General features: G+C 45.4%; 1 protein-coding gene across 1 annotated transcript in view; it reads left to right on the top strand.

Moving 5' to 3' along the window:
* TPPP3 (tubulin polymerization promoting protein family member 3) overlaps nucleotides 1-23,460 on the top strand; it is a 216,888-nt gene that overhangs the window by 181,795 nt on the left and 11,633 nt on the right. The window lies entirely within an intron of this gene.

Here is a 23,460-nt window from a genome sequence, read left to right as displayed (position 1 = left end):
GCGTCACTGGTATCGTTGCTGCCTCGCTTTTTGCCATTCATTGCTGCCTGCTGTGTGCCCGATAGACGCTGCATTTAAACTGCATTTCATCATTTATTTAAAGCGCCGCTTTGCCATTCATTGCTGCCTTCTGTGCGCGTGATAGACGCTGCATTTAAACTGCACTTTATCATTTATTTAAAGCGCCACCTTGCTTTTTGCCATTCATTGCTGCCTGCTGTGTGCCTGATAGACGCTGCATTCAAACTGCATTTTATCATTTATTTAAAGCGCCGCTTTTCCTGTTTGCGCGCATTTCCCCCCTCCGCCTCCATTTTGTCGGATTGTTGTTGTTGTTGTTCTGGTCATCCCGAGCCCGCCCCGCCTCCCAGCTGAGACGCCCTCCCACTGACCATATCAGCGCTCCACCACAGTAAAGCGCCGTGACTCGCTCGTTTCCCCTGGACTGAGTGGTCGCTCCCCAGTGTCCTGCTGCGTCACTGGTATCGTTGCTGCCTCGCTTTTTGCCATTCATTGCTGCCTGCTGTGTGCCCGATAGACGCTGCATTTAAACTGCATTTCATCATTTATTTAAAGCGCCGCTTTGCCATTCATTGCTGCCTTCTGTGCGCGTGATAGACGCTGCATTTAAACTGCACTTTATCATTTATTTAAAGCGCCACCTTGCTTTTTGCCATTCATTGCTGCCTGCTGTGTGCCTGATAGACGCTGCATTCAAACTGCATTTTATCATTTATTTAAAGCGCCGCTTTTCCTGTTTGCGCGCATTTCCCCCCTCCGCCTCCATTTTGTCGGATTGTTGTTGTTGTTGTTCTGGTCATCCCGAGCCCACCCCGCCTCCCAGCTGAGACGCCCTCGCCCCTCCCCCTCCACCATCCATATATGACAGTTATTCCCGCGCGCAGCGTTCACGCGCAGCGACCGCGCCCAACCCGCGCCGAAGGTGCGCCAAAGGTAAGCCCGTCTACGCCCGTCCGCGCCTGGACCGCGCCCAGCGCCAGACCCCCTGCCCCTCGCGCTCCCCAGCCCTCCCGCATTTGCTACGATGCCGCCACCCTCCTAGCCCTCAACCCCGGTCGCGCCCCCACCTGCGTCCAAGCCGCTCCTGGACACACCCATGGACCTTTCTCCTGCTACTCCTGCAAATTCAGCGGCACCGACAACATCTCTGCTACGACCACACCACAGATACCCGACCCCAACCACCTACAATGCATCCTTCTCAACACCAGATCGATCCACAGACACGCCATCGACCTCTGGAATCTACTAGACACCATTTCTCCGGACATCGCCTTCCTTACGGAAACATGGATGAATGCTTCCTCCGCACCAGACATCACAATTGCCATTCCTGAAGACTATAAGATCACCCGCAAAGACCGTACCAGCCACACAGGAGGAGGAATCGCTATCGTCCATAAGAAATCTATCCGCATCTCAACCAGCTCTGACGTCAATCTCGCTAACTCCGAACACCTTCACTTCCAGATCCACATCGATCCCAAAACAACACTCAGAGGCACTCTCCTTTACAGACCACCAGGACCTCGCGCAAAATTCAGTGAAGACATCACGGACTTCATCACCCCACACGCGCTCCCCTCCAAAGACTACATCCTTCTGGGAGACCTCAACTTTCACCTTGAAAAGACCAACGACCGCAACACCACCACCCTCTTGGACAACCTCGCCAACCTCGGACTTAAACAACTAGTCACTTCCCCCACCCACATCGCAGGTCATACACTCGACCCCATCTTCACATCCAGCAACCATGTCTCCTTCAGCCACACTACAGATCTCCTCTGGACCGACCACAGCTGCGTTCACTTCATCTACAACAAGCCGAAACCCATCAACCACTCCCAACCTACCCTGCAAAGAAACTGGAACAAAATCACCACGGACCAAATCTCCGCATCGCTCCTTCGAAACTCCCCAGCCCCCTCTTCCAACGCCAACGAAGCCGCCGCCAACCTCACCCTATGGTTATCCAACACCGCCGACACCTTAGCTCCACTGAAAAAACGTCAAAGCAAACCTGGCAGCAAGAAAGCCTCATGGTTCAACGACGATCTCAAGAAGTCCAAGAAACTCTGCCGCTCCCTTGAAAAGGCCTGGAAAAAAGACCCAACCACCAGCACCAAGGACGCCTTCAAAAGCGCCACCCGCTCTCACCACCAACTGATCCGAAAAGCCAAGAAAACAGCATTCAAGGATCGACTTGACAACAACGCCCACAACAGCAAGGAACTTTTCAACATCGTCAAGGAATTTTCCAATCCCTCGGCCAACTCCAACGACATCACACCCTCTCAAACCCTCTGTGACTCCCTAGCCTCTTTTTTCCACAACAAGATTGCAGACATCCACAACAGCTTTGACATCCAACCCGGAAACCCGCCCACCCCACCATCTGTTGACCATCCTCCCCCCGTGAACACCCTTAACGCTTGGAACCCAATCTCCACTGAGGACACCACCCGCCTGATGAATTCCATCCACTCAGGATCCCCCACAGACCCATGCCCCCACCACATCTTCAACAAAGCAGACTCCGTCATCGCACCGCACCTCCGAGACGTCATCAACTGCTCCTTCAACTCCGCCACCTTCCCAGAAGACTGGAAACATGCTGAACTCACCGCCCTTCTGAAAAAACCTACAGCGGACCCCACCGAACTCAAAAATTACCGCCCAATCTCGCTTCTTCCATTCCCGGCCAAAGTCATCGAGAAAGCCGTCAACAACCAGCTCGCCGCCTTCCTCGAAGCCAACAAATCCCTCGACCCCTCACAATCTGGCTTCCGAGCAAAACATAGCACTGAGACCGCCCTCATCGCAGCAACAGACGACATTCGAACTCTACTGGACAATGGAGACACAGTCGCCCTCATCCTCCTCGACCTCTCTGCAGCATTCGATACAGTCTGCCACAGCACCCTTCTACAACGCCTCAATAACATCGGAATCCAAGGAAAAGCACTTGAATGGATCACCTCGTTCCTCACCGGAAGGACCCAGAGAGTCCGCCTTCCTCCATTCAAGTCCGAGGCCTCTGAAGTCATCTGCGGCGTACCTCAAGGATCCTCACTCAGCCCCACCCTCTTCAACGTATACATGAGCCCCCTCGCGGCTATCGCACGCCAACATAACCTCAACATCATCTCCTACGCGGACGACACTCAACTAATCCTTTCTCTCACCAATGACCCCAGCACCGCCAAAACTAACCTACACGAAGGAATGAAAGAAGTTGCCGAATGGATGAAACAAAGCCGTCTGAAACTGAACTCAGACAAAACAGAAGTCCTCATCTTAGGTACCTCCCCCTCTGCATGGGACGACTCCTGGTGGCCGGAAGCCCTCGGAAAAGCACCCATCCCGACAGACCACGCACGGAACCTGGGCGTCATCCTGGATTCCTCACTTTCGATGAACAGACAAGTCAGCGCCGTATCCTCTTCCTGCTTCAACATTCTTCGCATGCTCAGAAAAACATTTCGCTGGATCCCCTCCGAAACAAGGAAAACAGTCACCCACGCTCTGGTCACGAGCCGACTGGACTACGGAAACACCCTCTACGCGGGTACTACCGCAAAACTCCAGAAGAAACTCCAACGAATCCAAAACGCTTCAGCCAGGCTCATATTAGACATCCCACGCAACGAACACATCTCTGGTCACCTTAAAGACCTCCACTGGCTACCCGTCAATAAGAGGATCACTTTCCGAATGCTTACCCACGCACACAAATCACTCTACGACATCGGACCAGATTGCCTCAACACTCGACTGTCCTTCTACACCCCCCCCGCCAACTACGGTCTTCCAGCCAAGCCCTCGCCACTGTACCTCGCATCAACAAGACCACCATGGGAGGCAGATCCTTTTCATTCCTGGCTGCTAAAACATGGAACTCACTCCCCGCTTACCGGCGCCTCACCCAGAACCACCTAGCGTTTAGAAAGCAGCTTAAAACGTGGATATTTGACAAATAATCCTCCTCCCCCTCCCAAGCGCCTTGAAACCCTCTGGGTACGTAGTGCGCTATATAAATTGTATGACTTGACTTGACTTGACTGGATAGAGGTAAGTGAATATGACACATAACTTAAAGTGTACACAGTACTGTCAATAAATCAATGTCCAGTCAAATATACATGTTTATAATAAAAATACGTATTTTATTTCTAAATCTACTCATGCAGAGGTTTTACAACATTCATAAGCAATAACACAATTCCCTTGAGGTTGGGCGCTAGTATTTGTTAGACAAATCCCTGTCCTACCCTCTTCCATGTAATGTGGTGAGGTCATTCCCCATTCACTGGTGGTCACATCCAGGGAATTCTCACTAGTAGGCTGTACTCAAACGTTACCCTTTGACTTTTACAAATCAGTCAAAAGTGTCTATGGTACTGCAGCACCTTCAACAGCAAATCCCCAGGGACCCCACAGGCTGAGCTTATCTTACCCACTGGAAGCGTTTGGCATTGCAGCAGGTTCCCTAGGTGCTCACAAGTTCTGATCCTTCTTGGAGAAGTCAGGCTGCTCACAGTACACGTGACATCACCAGGCAGGTGCAGGCTCCCACCTTAGCAGTGCTGTCGGCTCTCCCCATCGATTGGAGCAGCTTCCAGCTCGCTAGCTCGCAAAGGCACAGTAAGGAAATTTCTCCCCCTAAATTCTATCCTTCGGCTCCTCACTGGAGCCCAGTGAGAGTGCAACGCCCTCCTCTGTGTCCTCCAGGTTCTCATGGGTCAGTCAGGGTAAATCTCATTCTGCGGGCTCGGCCTGCTGCTCACAGCCTCTCTGTAATCCCAGGCAGTAGCCCAAAATCTTTGGCAGCTTCATACCGGCAGCCCCTCCCGTCATACGCGGTTACCGCAGTACGTCTGACACAATGTAGACACCAGTGCAGTCACCCACATTTGGGTCGCCCCTCCTGGCATACCCGGTTGCCACTAAAGGGTTCACGAGTCTTGACATGCTGGTCGCACTATTACTTCAACATTGGTCCCCTCATGGCAACAAGACGGTAAAGGATTGGCACTCCGACACAGCGCTTGATGGACAGCTCAGCTATGATGGCCGTCTCCTGGAAAACGGGGCCACCAAAAACAATCGTGTACACAGGCTAATACCCGATCAGTGCACAGCCGAATCCTCACTCCTTGCACAGGCAGTCCACCCTGTAGGATTGTGCACTAGACCTCGCTCCCTTCAGCACTCTCCTGTTCCTCACAGGTCACACTGGTCTTGCCAAGCAGGCAGGTGCTGGACTTCTAGGCTCGAGGGCAAGTGGTCTTGGTTTATCTGGGTGATGTTCCCTCACCCAGCAGGGAGACTATCATCCCTTGGCCCCCAGTCCTGGTCACAGGCATAAGTCTTGCAGAGCTTCCCATTCTCACAGAGCCAGTCTGGCTGCTTGGCAGATGACACATTTTGGTATCTTAGCATCACCCTCTTCTAGTCATTTTCCAAACACCAAATTTGATTTAGGGTCTGAGTCTTTGAAGTTTTATGTTGGGTTCTGCTTCTTTTGAAGTGTAAATGTTTCCTCCCCTTCTTCCCCCTTGAAAGGCTGTCTGTGTCAGGAAAATCAGGAACTCTTTGAACAGTAATGTTTTGTCATCAATGGTGAAGTTTAAATTTGTTAAATACCTTGCTGCTAGAAGATATCCACATTGAAAAAGGCAGCATCATTTCCTGAAGATTTTTCTTGGCTGTTGGCCCAAAGGTTTGCAGGGAGCGAAGCGAGTAATGCAGCGATAATTCCAACATGGCCACTTGGATTAGAAGGAATGAGTCTTTGCGGTCTACTTGTTGATTTTGTAGTAAATCGGAATAGTCATTATTGCCCATGCGCATACTTCGTGCTGCACACCTCAACTGTTTTGCTGATTCAATTGTACCGTAAGTGCTGAGAACCCAATCTCACATAAATAGGACGAGCTGAAAGGCAAAGGGGTTTTGATAGCAGTTTCTCTCAAAGCTGAATATTCTGCAGACATTTTCAGCCAAAACAGGGACTGTAAGGGAGACAGTGTTGTCAGATTTTTCGAGCACTCCCTAGCTCAGAGCTGGTACATGAGAAACAGTTCTTCTTTAGAAATCATTAACAAACGTTTTAGGCAGCATTATAATGGGATAATTGCCCATGAACCAGTTATGGATCCGAAGACAACGTAGAAAGTCCACAGAGAGGGCGCTGAACGAACACCTATTTAAGAATTCCTTAGTGGCATGATACGTTACTTGCCTGAAGCAGTGGGGATTTAGGATAAGTCAGGCTTATGTTTAAAAAAATAGAACTAATAATAAATTAATTATGTTGTCTATTTTACTTCAGAGCAATGTCGTCTGACAGACTTTGTGGTGTCAGGGATATGTTAAGGATTTTGGGTGCTTCGGGCCACAACTATTTTTGGGGCCCTTGTTCAGAACAGTTTTGAGTTTAAATGATTTACTTTCAGCTATGCCATACCCTCTTTAGTCAGGCTACTAACGGTGTGCAGGCACTATGGTCAAAATTCTAAAAATGTTTACATTAAATATTCAGAGATAGTGGTGTGTTTTGACTGTTGTAACAAAGCAGCAGCCCACTAATTTTACAGCGAATAATATCTGTGATATCCTCCAATTTCTCATATGTTAGGACCCGCTTGGATCTAAAATAAACTTTTTTTTGGTTGTTGCATGAAACAAACACATTTTTCTGCAAAAAGTAATAGACTCCCTCACATCAATCACATTAAAAGGAAATGAAACAAAACGGTATTTACAAGAATCTGTTTAGGAATTATTCCAGGCCATCAGGGCAAAAACAGAGCTGTCTCTATCAAGGGACCCCCACAAAGGCTGATTACAGTGCATGTAAATGTCCTTGATGGGATGCGACATGCCCATACTTGTGTACAGGGGCACAACTAGACCCGAACTTCGGGTCGGGGATAACACTCCCAGCCAGAGCTGGCCCTAGCACTGGTCCCACACAGTGCAACAGTATTTTTTGGCACCCCCTCCCCATTTCCTCCTTCTCTATCCTTACTACCACTCACCAACGTTGGAACTCATCTCTCTATAGCACCTTTATGGCAATTTTTTTTTATAGCACTACTCATTGTTTACTCACACTCATTCATTCATTCATTTCATCTTTATTTTGACAATGTTGTCATAAAAGAAATCACATTGGATTGAACAATTAAAAATTAATACATTGCGTCAAAACACAGTAAAAGACTAAAATCATCACGTGTCCTGGGAGCTATTTCATCACAGCATAGTACATGACAGTAAACATAAAAAAAATGCATGGTCAACTAATATGCCCTGCCCAGCTAGAGTTGGAGGTCAAGCACCCTAGCAACTATACAGATGTATCTATTGGATCCTATTTCCAACAATGTTCACGTATTTCCTTCTAATGTTTCACATGGCTGCTAAAAATGTAGTTACAGCAAAAACAATTAGGGGAGAAAGATCCGTTTTAAATATTCTATGAGCTTGCAAACAATGCATGATCCCCAGATTTTTACAAAGGGGAATAATCCACTTCTTTCTAGCTTTCTGGTAAACAGGGCAGAAGAACACAACATGCAATTCATTTTCCAACTCCGAGGTACAGCCAGGACAATTTTTGGGAGAGGATAGACACCACTTGCTCGTAAAGGCTCTAACTGGCAAAGAGCCATGTCTCCATTGGAAATACAGCTTCCTAAAAGCAACTGGACTAACATCGTCGAACACAGACTCAAATTTATAAAAATCATTAGTCATTAAGAATGTGCTGGACAGGGTACCAGTTTGGACATTCGATAAGCGGGCAGTTAGGTTACTTTCATGGTACAGATTGACCAGATACTTGCGCGATAAAATACTGCAAGCATGCTCCGGGTCAGACCACATTAGCGAGAGGCCTAATCTCTCAAATTCCTCTCTTACATATTTCAACCAAGGAAATTTCCGCGCATTTGGTAGTCTTAGAACATCCAAGAGCTCTTGCTTGTAGTTCTTGAGCTCTGGGGTTACCCAGAGTCTCCTCCAGAAAGTTAGAGGTTTGAGGCCCAGTTCCTCATTTATGGGTCTAAGGCCCAGGTCAAGCTTGTGCGGCAGCAGTGGTGTGCTAGGGGGCAGTGCTACTAACTGTCTTAAAAATGTGTTCTCCATGACGGCAATCGCGGGTGCACAATTGTAACCCCACAGTTCTCCACCATAGATTACCACCCCCGTGCCTGCAATTTATACATTTCCTGGAGTGGGCCAAGATACCTGCCACCATAGTACTCGACGCCGTAGCTTTGCTTCTGGTTTCCCGGGTTGTCATAGTCCTTGCACCACGGTGGTCCTCCACCCGGGGATGAATAGGTGCCTGTTAGGCGCTGGCGCAAATAATCAAACACCAAGAGGGGTGGCCCGGTCCGGTCTTACTCAGTCTGCAACGGGCTATAACGGGCCCGCCCTTGGCCCGGGCTTTGCCCGGCACGTGCCCGCCCGCATCCCGCAAAGCGGGTAATGTAACGACAGATATAGGGCGAGGTGGGGAAGAGCGGGAAGAGCACACAGTGGGCTGCTGGTCCTCGCAGTCCCGCTGACGTTCCAAATGCCCCAAAACACACAGGAGAGTCTGTTGCTCGAGTGGCGCCCGCGGAGCGGGAGCTGCGAGGTGCTGGTTAAGGGTCTGACGTGAGGGGAGGAGCGGGAAGAGCACACAGCGGGCTGCTGGTCCTGGCAGTCCCGCTGACGTTCCAAATGCCCCAAAACACACAGGAGAGTCCGTTGCTCGAGCGGCGCCCCTGAACACTGGGAATATGTTTACTTTAGGTCAACATACTGTTTGTTGATGCCATTTGTAGGACAAAAAAAACAGACACTGTTATCCAGAGCAACTTTTTTCTTAAAAAAAAAAAAAAAACTTTTGCCAAATTTTACATAGTTTTCTTGATCACCTTCAGGGGAATCCTCAAACCCTAGGTACCTCTAGAATCCCCAGGAAGTAGAAGGGACAGCAGTAAAAGGGTTATTATACCCAAGAATATGTTGTTGGTATTTGCAACCTCAAACACAACATAATGCCTTAGGCTATTGTCACCAGGCCGCTTTCTTCAGCACGTGCTGAGAGGAGACGAGAGGCCTCCTCGGCTACCGTAGAATACGTGCATCGTTTTTTTCTTGTTACCCCAACAAAGGTTTCACAGCCAACAACATACGCAGCTCTGCTTGGATCAGACGACAACAAAGTACTTTTCTGACAAATGTCACACATGAAGGATTTCCTTGAACACTTAACTGGAGCCTCATTAATTGTATGTTTCCCGAAAACCTGACCTTTTGATCATGCTAAGAAGGATAAAGAGACCAGCCGTTAAAAGCAGCTCTGAAACTCGAATTGAGCTTGTCGCGCCGATTAATCTTTTTCGGTTGAAGGTGTTCAGAGACACTCGAGGTCCCTTGTAGATATTCGTTAACCGTCCGCAAAAGAATCCCTACTCAGTTTCAGTGGCGGCTGGTGGCATTTGAAAGTGGTGAGGCGTACAAGATGTGGCTGAGTGCACTATGGTAAGGGAGCGTAGCAAGCTAGCCTGACTTGCCCTGCTCATGGCTGAAGTTAATAACAAAATGTGCATCTGACATAACCATGCTAAGATAACTTTGCTCATTTTCCCCACGGTCTGCTTAATGTTGGATAAACTAGAGTCAAAAAAAAGAGCCATCTGCGCAGAGGTGATAAAGCAAGTTTTCGACAACTAAGAAAGAAATAACGCGGAATTGGTTGATGGATTCACCAGAGGTAAAATCGCTGTTCTGTTAATAAGAAAAGAATGAATGAAGTGTATTGTAACTTCTCCAGAGACACAGGCACGCCGTAAGTGGCTTGAGCCAGGCGCCAATCTATGAAATGTAACCTCCGCAGCACCAGGCATCAATGCCTCCTTCAACATCACTCACCCAACATACGGGTGGCCAGCAGTGAGTGAGTGCGCGTGTGCCCCACTGCCCCCGCTTGCCTGTGTTTGCGAGCAGCCTCAAGCACTGACATTAGAGCAGAGTTGCACATGTCAGCCAGTACCCTGCCCCCACTCACCATGCACGCCCCATAATGATAAACTGGGCTTCCGTTACATTTTTCATTAAAAACAACGCCACTGGAGATTAATGTGGTGGCTGCTCACAGCAGCAACATGACCATTTTCTAAGAAAATAAGAGGGTTGTTCTCTCTAAAAGGTTTTTAAGTTATGCCACAGCATCGTACACCTCAAGGGCATGCGTGCTGTCTGCTGTGCAGTCCCATGTCCAAAAGGCCTAATACCGCAGGTTACTACTCTGTCTTTGTACTGTATCTAATATATCTCGCTATCAGTGAACATGATTCGGAGTCAGAGCCTACCTCGCCTGGCCAACAGGAGCGCACCGGCACCCTCCTCTTCCATCCCACCTCCACCAGTTGCACGCAACACTCCACACTGTATTTTTAGGCTCATGTAGAAAAGGGAAAAGTCTCCCTACACATCCTGAAAGCAAAAAAATGGTTGGTAGACAGTGGAGCACAAACCTTGAGGGAGAGAACTGTATACATTGCAGACACTGCGAACTTGTGTTTGTGTGCATTTCTAAATGTGTTAAAACTCGAGACATCTGCAGTTGCTTGTGTATTTGAGAAGGAGTTGTGTAGGTGGAGGTGGGTAGTCTGTGTGAGGGAATGAGTGGTCTGTGTGTGTCTGAGGGAACATCAGGGTTTCAGTGTGTTGGATGATTTTACGTTGGAGGGACAGGAGACAATGAATGTGGGCTTGTGTGTACTTGAGGAGTGGAGGGTTTCTGTGTTTGTGTGTGAGGAATTCATGTGCTTAGGGTATGACAAGAACACACGTTTTACATGTCTGTGTGTTTATTTGTGTGTGTCTGTGGTGAGAAGGTCTGTCAGTTTGTGTGAGTGGGTAGAAATCCTGAATGTGTGTTAGTGGGTAGAGCGATCTGTGTGAGGGGATAAAAAGATGTGCGCATCAAAGAGGTGAGGATCAGGGTTTTGACGTGTGGTTAGTGCCATTTGGGGTAAGAGGACGTGTGCGTGTGAGATGTGGAGGGACAAGAGGCATCTGTGTGTTTTGAGAGTAGGGATTAAATGATGTATGTGTGATGGACCTGTCGTGAGAGGAGGGGTCTGCAAGCTTTGCATGAGGGGAGAGGGGATGTGTACATGTATTTGTGTGAAACGAGTTTGTGGCGCCCTGCGGGGCTATGTGTGTTGGGGAACAAGGGAGGGACAACAGGGACAATGAGTGATGAATGGGTTTTGTGTGAGTTTGAATGGCGGAAAGCTTGCGCTTCTGTGTGAAGTGTACTTGTAGGTATGGTAGCGTTGTTACTGTGGAAGAAGTACGTCATGCATGCCTCACATTAGGGACCTGCACTTTTCATTAGCAATTCGGAAAAAATACAGTGACGCCGCACTTCTATGCGTTCCAAAAGATGAGTGGTATGAAGGGTTGCAAACTCGGCATGCTGACTGGCCGTGACTCAGCGAGAATCATGCAAATTCCAGACAGCCCGCCAGCACGGTACTGCACAGCCCCGGTTACAGACAAGGAGATTAGAATATGCAATGAGCCACGGGTACCCCAGAGATGCTATCTCAAGAGGGGGCGGGAGCAAAAACTGTCCCTGACATCCCGCCTTCCACCTTCCTGCTGTCACCATAGGAGTGAGCAGGACGTAGACATTCCTTTCTGCTGCGGAAGGCCTTTCTTCATTGTTGTGTCTTTTTTGTGTTTCAGGGATGCCAATTTACCGGCATTCCTGTTGTGGTTTCACAGCATGGACCAGGCCAGCCTTTCTGGTTTGTATGGAGATGGGGGAAGCCGCTCTAATCCAATCACTATGGCTATGCCTGGAAAATAATGGAAAGTGCTTCCATGGCCTAGTGAAACCCTACCTTCCCGAGGGAGAGGGAGTTTCAGGAAAACTACAGACGAGGCGCAGAGAGGCTGAAATCAAACAGGCGTCAGGATTTTGGTGGTAGTAGGCAGTCGCATCTGGTATGACGGGCGAGTGGGGGGTGGAAATGGGGTCGACGTGGGCGGGATGGGTTGAGGTGGGAGGGGTTAGTAAGTTTAATTAAAAAAAAAAAAAAAACTTACCGTCCCGCTTATGGAGAAGTCCAGAGACCCCTGACTACTGCCTTCCTGTGTTTTGAATTCCTGCAGCCCTCGTTATCAGGAAGGCAGCTTCTTTCCCCTCCATCAATCACAACACTCCAATGGCAGCGTTGTGATTGGTGAAGCGGCACCCCACCCGGGTCATTTTCTCTGTGTATGCTGCTGCATGCAGCAGCATACATAGAGAAAAGAGAGAGTGGGCGGCGTTGCTCGAGCGCTGGGGCAGTGGCTTGCCCACTGTTGTGCATACTGGCTGTTTGGTCGGCACAACAGTGGGCAAGCCACTCCCCCTGCCCTTGAGCAGGACTGTCCACCCCCAACCAGGCACTTCTGTTTTCTCGCAGTACGAGAAGGCAGAAACATAAAATGCTAGTTATTACAATTTATGTTTCTGCACTGCGAGAAAGCATTGGGGCGACGCCCCAATGGGGGAGCCGCCACTGCTCAGTTTAGTGATCTGCTTGGTGCATAAATCTCTGCACTGTATGGGAGGCAGGAAGGCCCATGTGAGTGCAAGACGAGCCATGCAACAGTGTGAGAGTAGGCTAAGAGAACTGACTGCAGGGTGAGTGAGGTGACTATATGAATTCGGGTGCGGATTCAAGTGCAGAGTGGGACGAATTATTGTATGGTTAGTGATGGGCTTATTTGAGTGAGATTGCAGATTGAGCAGTGAGGGGGACAGGTGAGTGAAGTGTCAATAGTTCAGGTTGAGTAGTGTGCTGGTGTGACTGCAGGGTGAAGTACAGGGTGACCAGCGCAAGTGCATTGTGAGTGCAGAGTGATCACGGTGAGTGCCGAGAAAGCAGATGAATGGTGTGAGTGCATCAGGATCAGTGTGAGGGCATTGTGATGGCTGTGAGTGCAGGGTGAGCGTGAAAGTGAAGGGCAAGAATGAGGAGTGAGTTGCCTGAATGCAGGGTGCATTCCCAGACACTTGAAGTAACTCAGCATGTTATTGACGGCAGCATAGGTTTTCAGATATGTTAAACTATTGCTATTATGGCATTAACCAGGGATCAGGGTGGAGGAAATAAATGTGCTGATCTTCCAGTTTTATGATTAGGGCTGCCAGCTCATTATTTTATTGTCCCAAGTGGTACAAAAATAAGCAGTCACCTAAAGCTGTATTGTCAGCACTTGTCTGTGTATACTTTGAAAAGCAAATATAAATAGAACTTTTAATTGTGTTATAGGGCTGCCTGAATGATCCATGACTGATAATAAAAGAGAACAAAGACAGACAAGTCACATTACAAATGAATACATACTTCTTTATTTATAACCATATTTAGGGGGTCATTAGGATGGCGGGCAGACTTAGTCCGCCAGCCATCCTATTGGTCTTTGGAACCGCCCACCATAAGGGCGGGGGTCCCGTGGGGGGCATTAAGATGCGCCCGCCACTGTGGCGGGTGCATCCTGCATGTTTAGCATTGTGGCGGGCGGGGCTCTCAGCACCGCCCGCCACAATGCTAAACATGCACAAATCCATTTCCATTAACAATGCGGCAGGCACCGCGCGGTACTTGCCGCTTTGTTAATGCAAATGCAGGGGGGTACCACAGGTACCTCCCCTGTGCACCCCCCACCTCTCCTTTACTCCGGGGGCCCGCAGGGGGCCCCAAAATGAAGACTTCATGCCTTTCTGTGGCGGCATCTATCCTGGGCCATCCTGATATGGCTGGCGGTGTCAAATAGACACCGCCACAATGTTAGAGCTTTTCCGCCCGGTCGCAAGGCGACCGGGGCGGAAAAGCGGCGGACGGTCTTTCCATCCGCCGCGGTCACCCTCGCCATACTAATATGGCGCAGGGCATTTTGCTGAGGATGGCAGGCGGATTGCCCCCGCCAGGCCATCGGTGGCTACTGCCAGCTTGGCGGGGGCAATCTGCCCGCCATCCTAATGACTCCCTTAGTGTCAAGACAAGCAATTTGCAGGCTGTTTAAACAACACATGGCTAGCTGGCATTTTGTGCGCCTGCCTGTGTAATTTTAAAAGAAACTTTGTTTTGTTTCTGGGATGAGCTAACCCTCCCAGGACGGGGTTAAATTTATAGAGCTGAAATGCTTCAGCTGCAGTGGGATGCAGGACGTCTCCTCTGCTACAACTGAAAGCAAGGAACAGACTGTCATTTCAGCTGCAGGGGGAGGCAAGGAGTCTCCTCTGCTATCGAATGGGAAGGAACAGAGCTGTCTGTTTGTTTGCTTTAGTTTTTAGCAGAGGACACTTCCTGCCTCCCACTGCAGCTGAAGCCCTTCAGCTCTATGCTCTATGAATTAACCCCCTCCTGGGATGGTTAACATGACAAAAGCATGGGCACGTATTGCCCCATCGATTTTCCCTCCCTCCCCACTCCAACCATACCCGGGTTCTCCAATAAAAAAACCTACAGAAGACTTGCAAGGCGGGACAGTGGAAGACAACAAAGGAAAGATTAGAGTGGAGTGTGCGCCCCCCCCCCCCTGAGATAGTGTTGCGCCCCCCCAGGTCAGGACGCCCCATAGATTGAAGAACTCTGATCTAAAAGAATGTTTGGATGAGTATTTGGCCAGAGGTTTTATAAGACCCTCCCAATCTCCAGTCTCTTCTTCTTTATTCTTTGTTCCAAAGGAGAATGGTGAACTTTGCCTCTGTATTGATTATAGAGCCGTCAATCAAGTCACCATTAAAAATCGATACCCACTGCCATTGATATCTGAACTTCTCTATCAGGTGAAGATGCAAAATAGTTTCTAAGCTAGATCTAAGAGGAGCATATCATCTGATTTGAGTAGCTTCAGTTGATGAATGTAAACCGCCTTTCGGACTCGTTATGGGTTGTTTGAATATCAAGTGATGCCATACGGTCTTTGCAATGCTCCTGCGACTTTTCAACATTTTGTGAATGACGTGTTGCATGAATTTTTGGACAGATTTGCTGTAGTCTATATAAAAGACATCTTGATCTTTTCAAAGAATTTTGAGGAACATGTTCAGCATGTTTGTCCAGTACTTAAAAGGCTTCTAGAAAACCATCTTTACTTAAAACTGGTGAAGTGTTCCTTTCACGTAGATCAAGTGGAGTTTCTTGGATTCAATATATCTCATGATGGAGTTAGTATGAATCCAGCAAAGGTTAAAGGCAGTTCAAGACTGGCCTTCTCCAAGGAATGCTAAGGAAATCCAAATTTTCGTTGGGTTTGCAAATTTTTACAGGAGATTTATTTAACATTTTTCACTTAAGGTCAGTCCCTTGGCTTGATTATCGAAGAAAGGAGTCAAATTTAAGTGGTCTCGAGATGCTGAGTCAGCTTTTACATTTTTGAAAGATTCTTTTATTTCTGCACCGATTCATCAACACCCAAATCCAGAAGGACCCCACTTTGTGAAGCCAGACGCTTCGGAATCAGCGATTGGAGAAATTCTTTCTCAACATCATAAAGATACTGGGCAACTGCATCCTGTTGCTTATTACTCATGAAAATTGACTTTACCAGAAATTAATTATTCCATATCTGATAAGGAACTTTTAGCAGTTACAAAGCCTTTTGTGAATGGAGATATCATTTGTTGGGGGCCAGACACAAGGTGTCAGTATCCACTGACCATATGAATTTACAATTCTTGAAATCTACTTGAACCTTGACTGCAAGGCAGTTACGCAGGTCATTATACTTTGTGGATTTTCTAATCGCGTATCGTCCTGGAGTGGCTAATGGCAAAGATGATACCTTATCAAGACACTAAACCTGCAAATGAATGTCTTGAGAAAGTTCCAATTATTCAGAGCAAGACGTTTGTGTCGACTATTCTATTTGAAGATATAACTACTAGAATTCAAGAAAGTCTAACCAAGCAAAAGATGTTGAAATGGGTCAAGGAAGTACCTGAGAGGGAAATAAGCAATGGATTACCTTATCACTAGGTCTGGGCGGTAAATTCCGTTCCGCTTGCGGAATTTGGGTAATTTCGCGTTCCACGGAGAATGCGGAATTGCCAAAAATTCTGCGATCTGCGGCTTCGCCAAATTTTTGCTTGTTCATGCTTTCAAAATGCGTGTTCACAAGATATTTCTCCCCGAGCACGCAAACAGCGTTCGCGAACGGGAAAAAAGCATCACAAACGGGCGGGAAAAGCAATTCCGTGTGTTCACTGAACTTTTGCATGCTCGCCAAGATTTTTTACGGTTTCACGGAGCTTTGCATAGTGCGACTACACAAATTTCACCCACCCCTACTTATCACAAGGGAGCTCTATACCTGCCTTCAAGAACTACAAGAAAAAGTCCTTCAGGCCTGTCATTATCATCAATTGGCTGGACATAAAGGAGTTAAAAAGAAACAGGAATTAGTCAAGAGAAATTTCTGGTGGCCGACAATGGAAGTTTAAATAAGACAATATGTGTCAACTTGTGAGAAATGTCAAAAGGGGAAGTCGAGTAGACTTGCACCTCTGGGTCTTCTTCTCGTAGTGAATCATCCTCCCAGTCGAGGTTATAATATGATTCTAGTATTTGTAGACCCTTTCACTAAATTAGCCCACTTTATTCCCTTAAACATTCCTCAAGCTTCTTATATTGCACAATTATTCACACAACGCAAAGTAAGAAGTCATGGGATTCCAAAGATTTTAATTTCTGATCAGGGGCCCAGTTCTCATTTTTGGAGGGCTTTTACAAAAAGATTAGGATTTGATTCACGCTTTTCCACTAGTCATCATCCACAAACAGATGGACAAACAGAAAGGGTTAATCAAGAGCTTGAACACTATTTGCGTCTTAATCTCTTTGACCAAGAGAAGTAGTGGCCGGAGTTGGTTTGGGCAGCAGAATTTGCGTATAATAATGGTGTTCAGTCCACCATTGGTTTCACACCTTTTTACTTACATTTTGGTAGACATCCAAATGTTGTTTTAGGAAAGAAAGATCAGTCAGTTCTAGCAGTTGATAATCTAATAACTAGGTGACTGCGAAAAATAACATTGTTAAGGCTAAAATGTCGTATAAGATACAGGCTGTCAAAAAAAGGAGAAAAAGTCCTATATTCCAAAAGGGGACAAGGCGTGGTTGTCCACTCCTCATTTGCATTTTAAAGGGAATCGTACATTTCAAACTCTATATGTAGGTCCTTCTAAAGTAGAGAAAATTATAAATCCAGTAGCTGTAAAAATTATTTTACCTTCACACTTGAAAATGTGCCCAGTTTTTCATGTGTCTCTATTGAAGAAAGGTTCACCTGATTTACGGTTTAGTTTACAGCCAACTATATTCCAGGTTGATTCAACAGAAAAATGTAAGGTAAATCAGATTCTGGATTTGAAAATTAGAAATGGAAAACTTTATTATTTGATAGATTGGGAAGGTGTTGGGCCTGAGGAGGGATCTTGGGAACCTCAATCCAATGTTTTTGCTCAAAAGTTTAATACTAAGCTTTCATAGAAACTATCGTAACAAAACCAAAGTGGGAGGTAATTTTTTGAGAGGAGGTACTGTCAGGAAAATCAGGAACCCTTAGAACTGTGATGTTTTGTCATCAATGGTCAAGTTTAGAAATGTTAAATACCTTGTTGCTAGAAGATATCCATATTAGAAAAGGCAGCCTCCTTTCCTGGAGATTTTTCCTAGCTGTTGGCTCAAAGGTTTGCAGCAAGTGATGCGAGCAATGCGGCGAGAATTCCAACATTGGCGCTTTGAGTCTGTGTTCTAGTTGTTGTTTTTGTAGTAAATCGTAATAGTCGTTATTGCGCATGCACGTACATCGTGCTGCACACTTCAACTGTTTTCCTGATTCAATGGGTAGTGTCTCTGAAGCGCACATTCACAGTTTTCTTAATTCTATGGAAAAGACACTAATTTCCACGCATGAGCAACATCTTTTCAGTCATTCTACACCTTACTTGGGTGATGCGTCTCGCAAGATGGATTAATTGATAGATTCTGATCGAGTGAGTAACTTTGTGAATTTAAACTCTTCTTATAAAGACGCTCAAAGGTCAGATCGTCAAGAGTCAAGTAAGTGACTTTTGTTTCTTGATTAAAGATGAAGATACCAATATCGACTAATAAATAAAACTTACCACTAATAATATTTCAAATTGTTTTTGACTAAAAAACTAATAGAAAAAGACTTTACTTTAAAAAAGGGAAGAAACTGATTTTGAGAAAAGACAAGAAATTATATATGTATATAGCAACAATGTTTTTTAAGACTTTAAAACTCCAAAAAGAAAAAAGACAAGTTTAAAAAGTCAAAAGTCAAGACAAGAAAGAACTTCAAATGAAAACTTCTTTATTAATAATCAGAAGATAAAAATCAATTTAACTCAAAAATACTTATTTTTGATTGCTTAACTTGATGGTCCAAACAGAGAGAAGCACATCCTCAGAGTAATTCAGGTAAAGGGGTCACAGGGCTCAGGTTTAAGATGAAAGGTTAAGGAATTGGGAAAGTTGAATTCAATGTGTCCCTAGTAAACTGTTATTATATTTTGTAGGTCCAATCGCTACTAGTAAGAAAAGAAGAACCATGACCAAGGGAGCCTAGAAGAGCAGAATCTCTGAGGCAGTCTCTCTTTATCCACTTCCCCTTTCCCCCTTGCTGGTGCTTGGAATAGATTGTATTGTTACAGACAGTAGTGAAGGGGACTGAGGAGTTTTTCTTCTGCTCCCGAGAAAATTGCATTTTGTCACAGCAGGAGAGACTCTTAAGTTGATAGACCCACAACACAGTACATATCCTAGCCCTAGTCTTTATGATTGTCTTATATGCCCCATCTCCATAATGAGATGTGTCCAGGTTCCTTCCCGTGATCTATCACTGAATCAAAGAGCATCCTTCTAAAGTGTAAAGAAGAAGTCTCTTCCTCCCTTTCTACAGTGTGTGTCCCATACAGCTCATAGGAACAAAGTAATGCACAGATCTGTGTGGGGGGATTTCTCTACTCCTCATGTCTTGACCAGGCAACCCTGAACTTCCCAAAATGGAACCCAAGGTCCTCGATGTAATGTACTTCTGCAAGCAGCCTGGCACTCAGTAAACTTTCACAGCACACATACCCTCCTGTACTGTTACCTGCATGTGGTGCACAACTTCTTTGACAGCCATCATTGCACGATTCCTGAATAACTGGGATTTGAATGACATCCTGTAGGTTACAGGGATACAGGAATTCTTTCATACCACATAAGAACTTCTCAATTTTGCTCTTCCCTACCTTTGCACAACTTGTTCAGGGGCAAAGGAAAGGTTTCAGATTTCTGCCTTTTTATTTAGAAAATACACATCTCCTGAGGCAATTAAATAAAGAGACAAGCATTGAAAATAACAAAATCTAGCTTCAGACCTCAAGAGCACACTGATCTAAAGCAAAGGGGGTAAACAAATAAAGAAGGATTAAGGTTAATAAAAGTTCTGATAGTTGTTTGCCTATCCAGAAAAACTGGAAGTTATTGATATTGATAATGACCATGAGGGAAGATTCCCTATTTTGAAAATTGAGGTTATTTGTTGCTGCCACATAGACAAGAAAAAAGAAATGCGGATCAAAATGAGGAGGACACATATTGAAAAAAACCTTCAAGAAAATGGAGCATCATTAATATCTACCTCATTAATATTCATGAGGTAGGTGTCGGTTTGAGACCCTTTGGAAATCGCTTAATATCTCAGGGATGATGGTCTGCTGTGGGCAGCAGGGTTCATTGCCAAAATATTGCCTATGAAAATATCACCATACCAAAATATTGTGACAAAATATTGATTGATTTGGTTGATTTTGGATTTGTATAGCGCTTTAATGCCTGAGGTCGTCTTGGCGCTGTTGCCAGTTTGAACCAAAAGGCTACAGATGAGAGACATGGTAAGTGCTTTAGTTAGTAAAAAAGCTATATTAAAACATACATATAATCATTATAAAAAATTCCACATCATATACATTTAAAATGTGTACTAAAATGCATATTTAAAAAATCGATATTACTTACCTTATAATTGATATGCTTGACAATGATATTCTTGCAGACGATAGTTTCGTATCACAATATTTTGGAGATAATATTTTGTTATGACAATATTTTAAATTCAATATTTTGCTGAATACCGGTCAGCAGATCACCATGTTTGTCTGTGATTGCATTTCAATAAAACATTTTTTTTAAATGAAGCCCGTTTTCTTTAAAGGTAAATAGGATGCGTTACAAAAATACAAATTAAAAGTTTTCTTTCGATTTTTCAAGTGTAGGCAGTGGTCAGTGTGACCACTGTCTACTCTTACATTTTTTTTATCAACATTCAAAAAGGGTCCCCTGGGGACCCTTTCACATTTACAAATGGTTTACCCACAACCTGGAGTTGGTGGTAAACTGCTAATGTTTTGCGACCGCATTTCATTCGCAAAACATTCACACATATCGCTGCTAATCAATATTAGGAAGGGACGCACTAAACATGTCCCTTTCTAATACAGAATCGCAAACCATATTAGCAATTCGGTAATAGGTTACCGAATCGCAAATAGGGCTTGGTACATAAAACAAAATGGGATGTTTGTGACTGAAATGTCTCTTTGTACATCCTGCCCAAAAGTTACCAATCTCAAGATAGACCTTACTGGGAGTAAAAGACTAGTGGGAGCTCCACCACCAGATCATCCTGAACATTGGTTGGTTGTCTCGAGAAATCTGAATAATACAAAAGGTTTTTGGAAAATATAATACAACTATTCTGTGACTATAGGAGGATTTATACTCATGCAAAAATCATTATTCTATTAATAGATGGGAGAAAATAGGTTCTTCAGGTTGCCTTTTAGCACTTTGCATGTTAACAGTCATAGATGAAATTAATTCAGCTCCCGTTTCCCTCTGGATCTTGGCATGGCTAAACCCAGTGGCAAATCTGAACTATGAAATAATTCAAGATTGTATAAAGCATGATGGGCACAAACAGATTCCATTGTTATGGAAAAAGATATCCAAAGTAATGGACCACCCTAAACTGTATATGACCTGCTGAAAAACAGATCCCTTTAGAGAGAGGTCACTCTAATATAGGAAAAAACACTATCAGGTCTTTTATAACTGTTAAATTCACTTTGCATATTGAACTCTAGTTAAAAACGGTGCTCAATGTTTATGTGCAGAATCTTTTGACTAGATTTAGGGTATGCATAGTGCATTAATTATTATATTTTACTTTAGGATAGACTTCCTCTGATATAAATCTCCGACTTCAATATAATTTCTCATTACAAACCTTGCTCCACTTTGTTTTTTACCAAGTTTATGATCCATCTTGAAAGAAGTGTCTTGATCCCCTAATGAAAGGGAGAATTTTCAAAAGAGGTAGAGTGACTTTTTTTTACCTTTAATTATTGTTTTCCCCTTTTGTGGTCAGACATTTTTTATTACGATTGTAAAACTGAGAACAGCTAAACTTGTTAACTAAAAAACGAATGTATGGAATTTAAAAGATGAGGAACTGTCCAATTGCCAATACAATTTTAAATGTCGATTGGTCCCATTCTAGAATAAGCCAAGTTCATCCAAACATGATAAATATCTTAATGTGATACTTCCTTAGTCCGATTCTTTAATGACTATTCGAAAGAATGATTCATTTGTTGACAGCTACAAAGCCAATCCAAGACCCCCGTTCCTCAACCACCTAATGTACATGAAGTAAAGGTGTCCATTTGTCAGGTGTCGAAGCCCATTAACTGGACCTTATTACCTGGCAGTTGTTTTTTGCAACCATCCAGCTGGGCTGGGGAACCCACCAGCGAGACCTCAGGACTCATCAGCTAGACCTCAAAACTCATCTACCAGACTTGCGGACACACCAGCTGGAATTCTTGATTACCCAGCCAGACAGACATCATGAAGTCAGGAGCTATCAGCCAGATCTTGTGACACACCCGCATAACATCTGAACCCAATAAGCAGACCACAGGACCTAGAGGCCACCATCCAGGTAACATGGTAGCAGCCAGAACTTTTAACCTACAGGCCAGTCTTCCTATTCCACCAGCTAAATGTCACAAATCACCAGTCAGACTTTGGGACTCAGTGTGTGGACTTCTGAAGACCATCAGATAAAACCAAGAAACATACCATCCAGACCTCACCTCCCACTAACCTGATCTAAGCATCCAGCTGCTGGTCGTCACTAGCCACATGTTGGATCGTAAGATTCACCAGCCAGTCACCAGTACTCCTCAGTATGGCCTCAGTTCAAACGAGTGATACTTTTGAGCCACCAACTCAACCACAGTACCCTCTAGCTGCACTTTAGCTCCAACTAGAAAGACCTCAGCTGGTGCTAGCCAGTTATCAGAAAAAAACAGTCACACTTCACTTCACATGGGCCAGACATAGTACACAGCAAAAAGACCTCAGTCGATGTGTTTGAAGCCCCAGCACACACCCGCTAGGTCTCAGAACCTACCTGCCTGATATCAGAACAAACAAACTAGATTTTTATACGCACCAGTCAAAAGCCAGAGCCCATCAACCAGACACTGCAAAATGTCACTCTTATCTCACCAAATTTTTGTTTGCAATGGGGACACCCCAGTTGGATTATCTCTTAAAAGAAGGATGTCACATCACACCAGAAGGACAGAAAATGGCCCACAGCTTCTACAGATGGCCTTCCTGCTCCATCAGCATGATGTCAGATTTTGTAGCCTACCAATCTAACATCTGGATCATTTAGCTGCAACATAGGACCTTGAGACCCACCATCTAAGATACCTGACCAAACAGCCAGACCTCAGAACCCACCAGCTAGACATTGTGCTCTTCTTGACATACCTAGTGACTATGCAGGCAAACCGTAGAAGCCTACCAGTTGCACCATATTGTATTGCACAAAATAAGTCTCGGTTCCCACCAAAAGGTCCCCAGGACACTCCATGCAGACCTCTCCTCCCACCAGTGAAACCTTACCCCTGACAAGCCAAATCTCACCTTCCGTCAGCCAAAACCTCAGATTCCACTAGTTAAACCTCCTCTTCCATCAGCCAAACACTGCCTCTCATGCGTACCTCAGCTCCTACCAGCTGGAACTTAGGACCAACCTGCTGGATATCAGGAGCCACATATCAGACTACACATACTACCAAAACAGACATTAGGACCCACTGATCGGGCCTCTAAGCACATGAGGTAGACATCATATCCCGCCGGACAGACCACGGCACACAGTAACTGGATATTAGCTGCCAACAGTCAGGACCCATCAGTTAGACCTCGTGACAACCTGACTCATATCTGGATTCACCAGACAAATCTCTGGATGCACCATCTGGACCAC

Source organism: Lissotriton vulgaris, chromosome 12, assembly GCF_964263255.1.
Source record: "Lissotriton vulgaris chromosome 12, aLisVul1.2, whole genome shotgun sequence".
Taxonomy (NCBI): domain Eukaryota; kingdom Metazoa; phylum Chordata; class Amphibia; order Caudata; family Salamandridae; genus Lissotriton; species Lissotriton vulgaris.
Note: the sequence above shows the minus strand (reverse complement) of the source record. Positions and strands in the feature narration are given on the sequence as shown.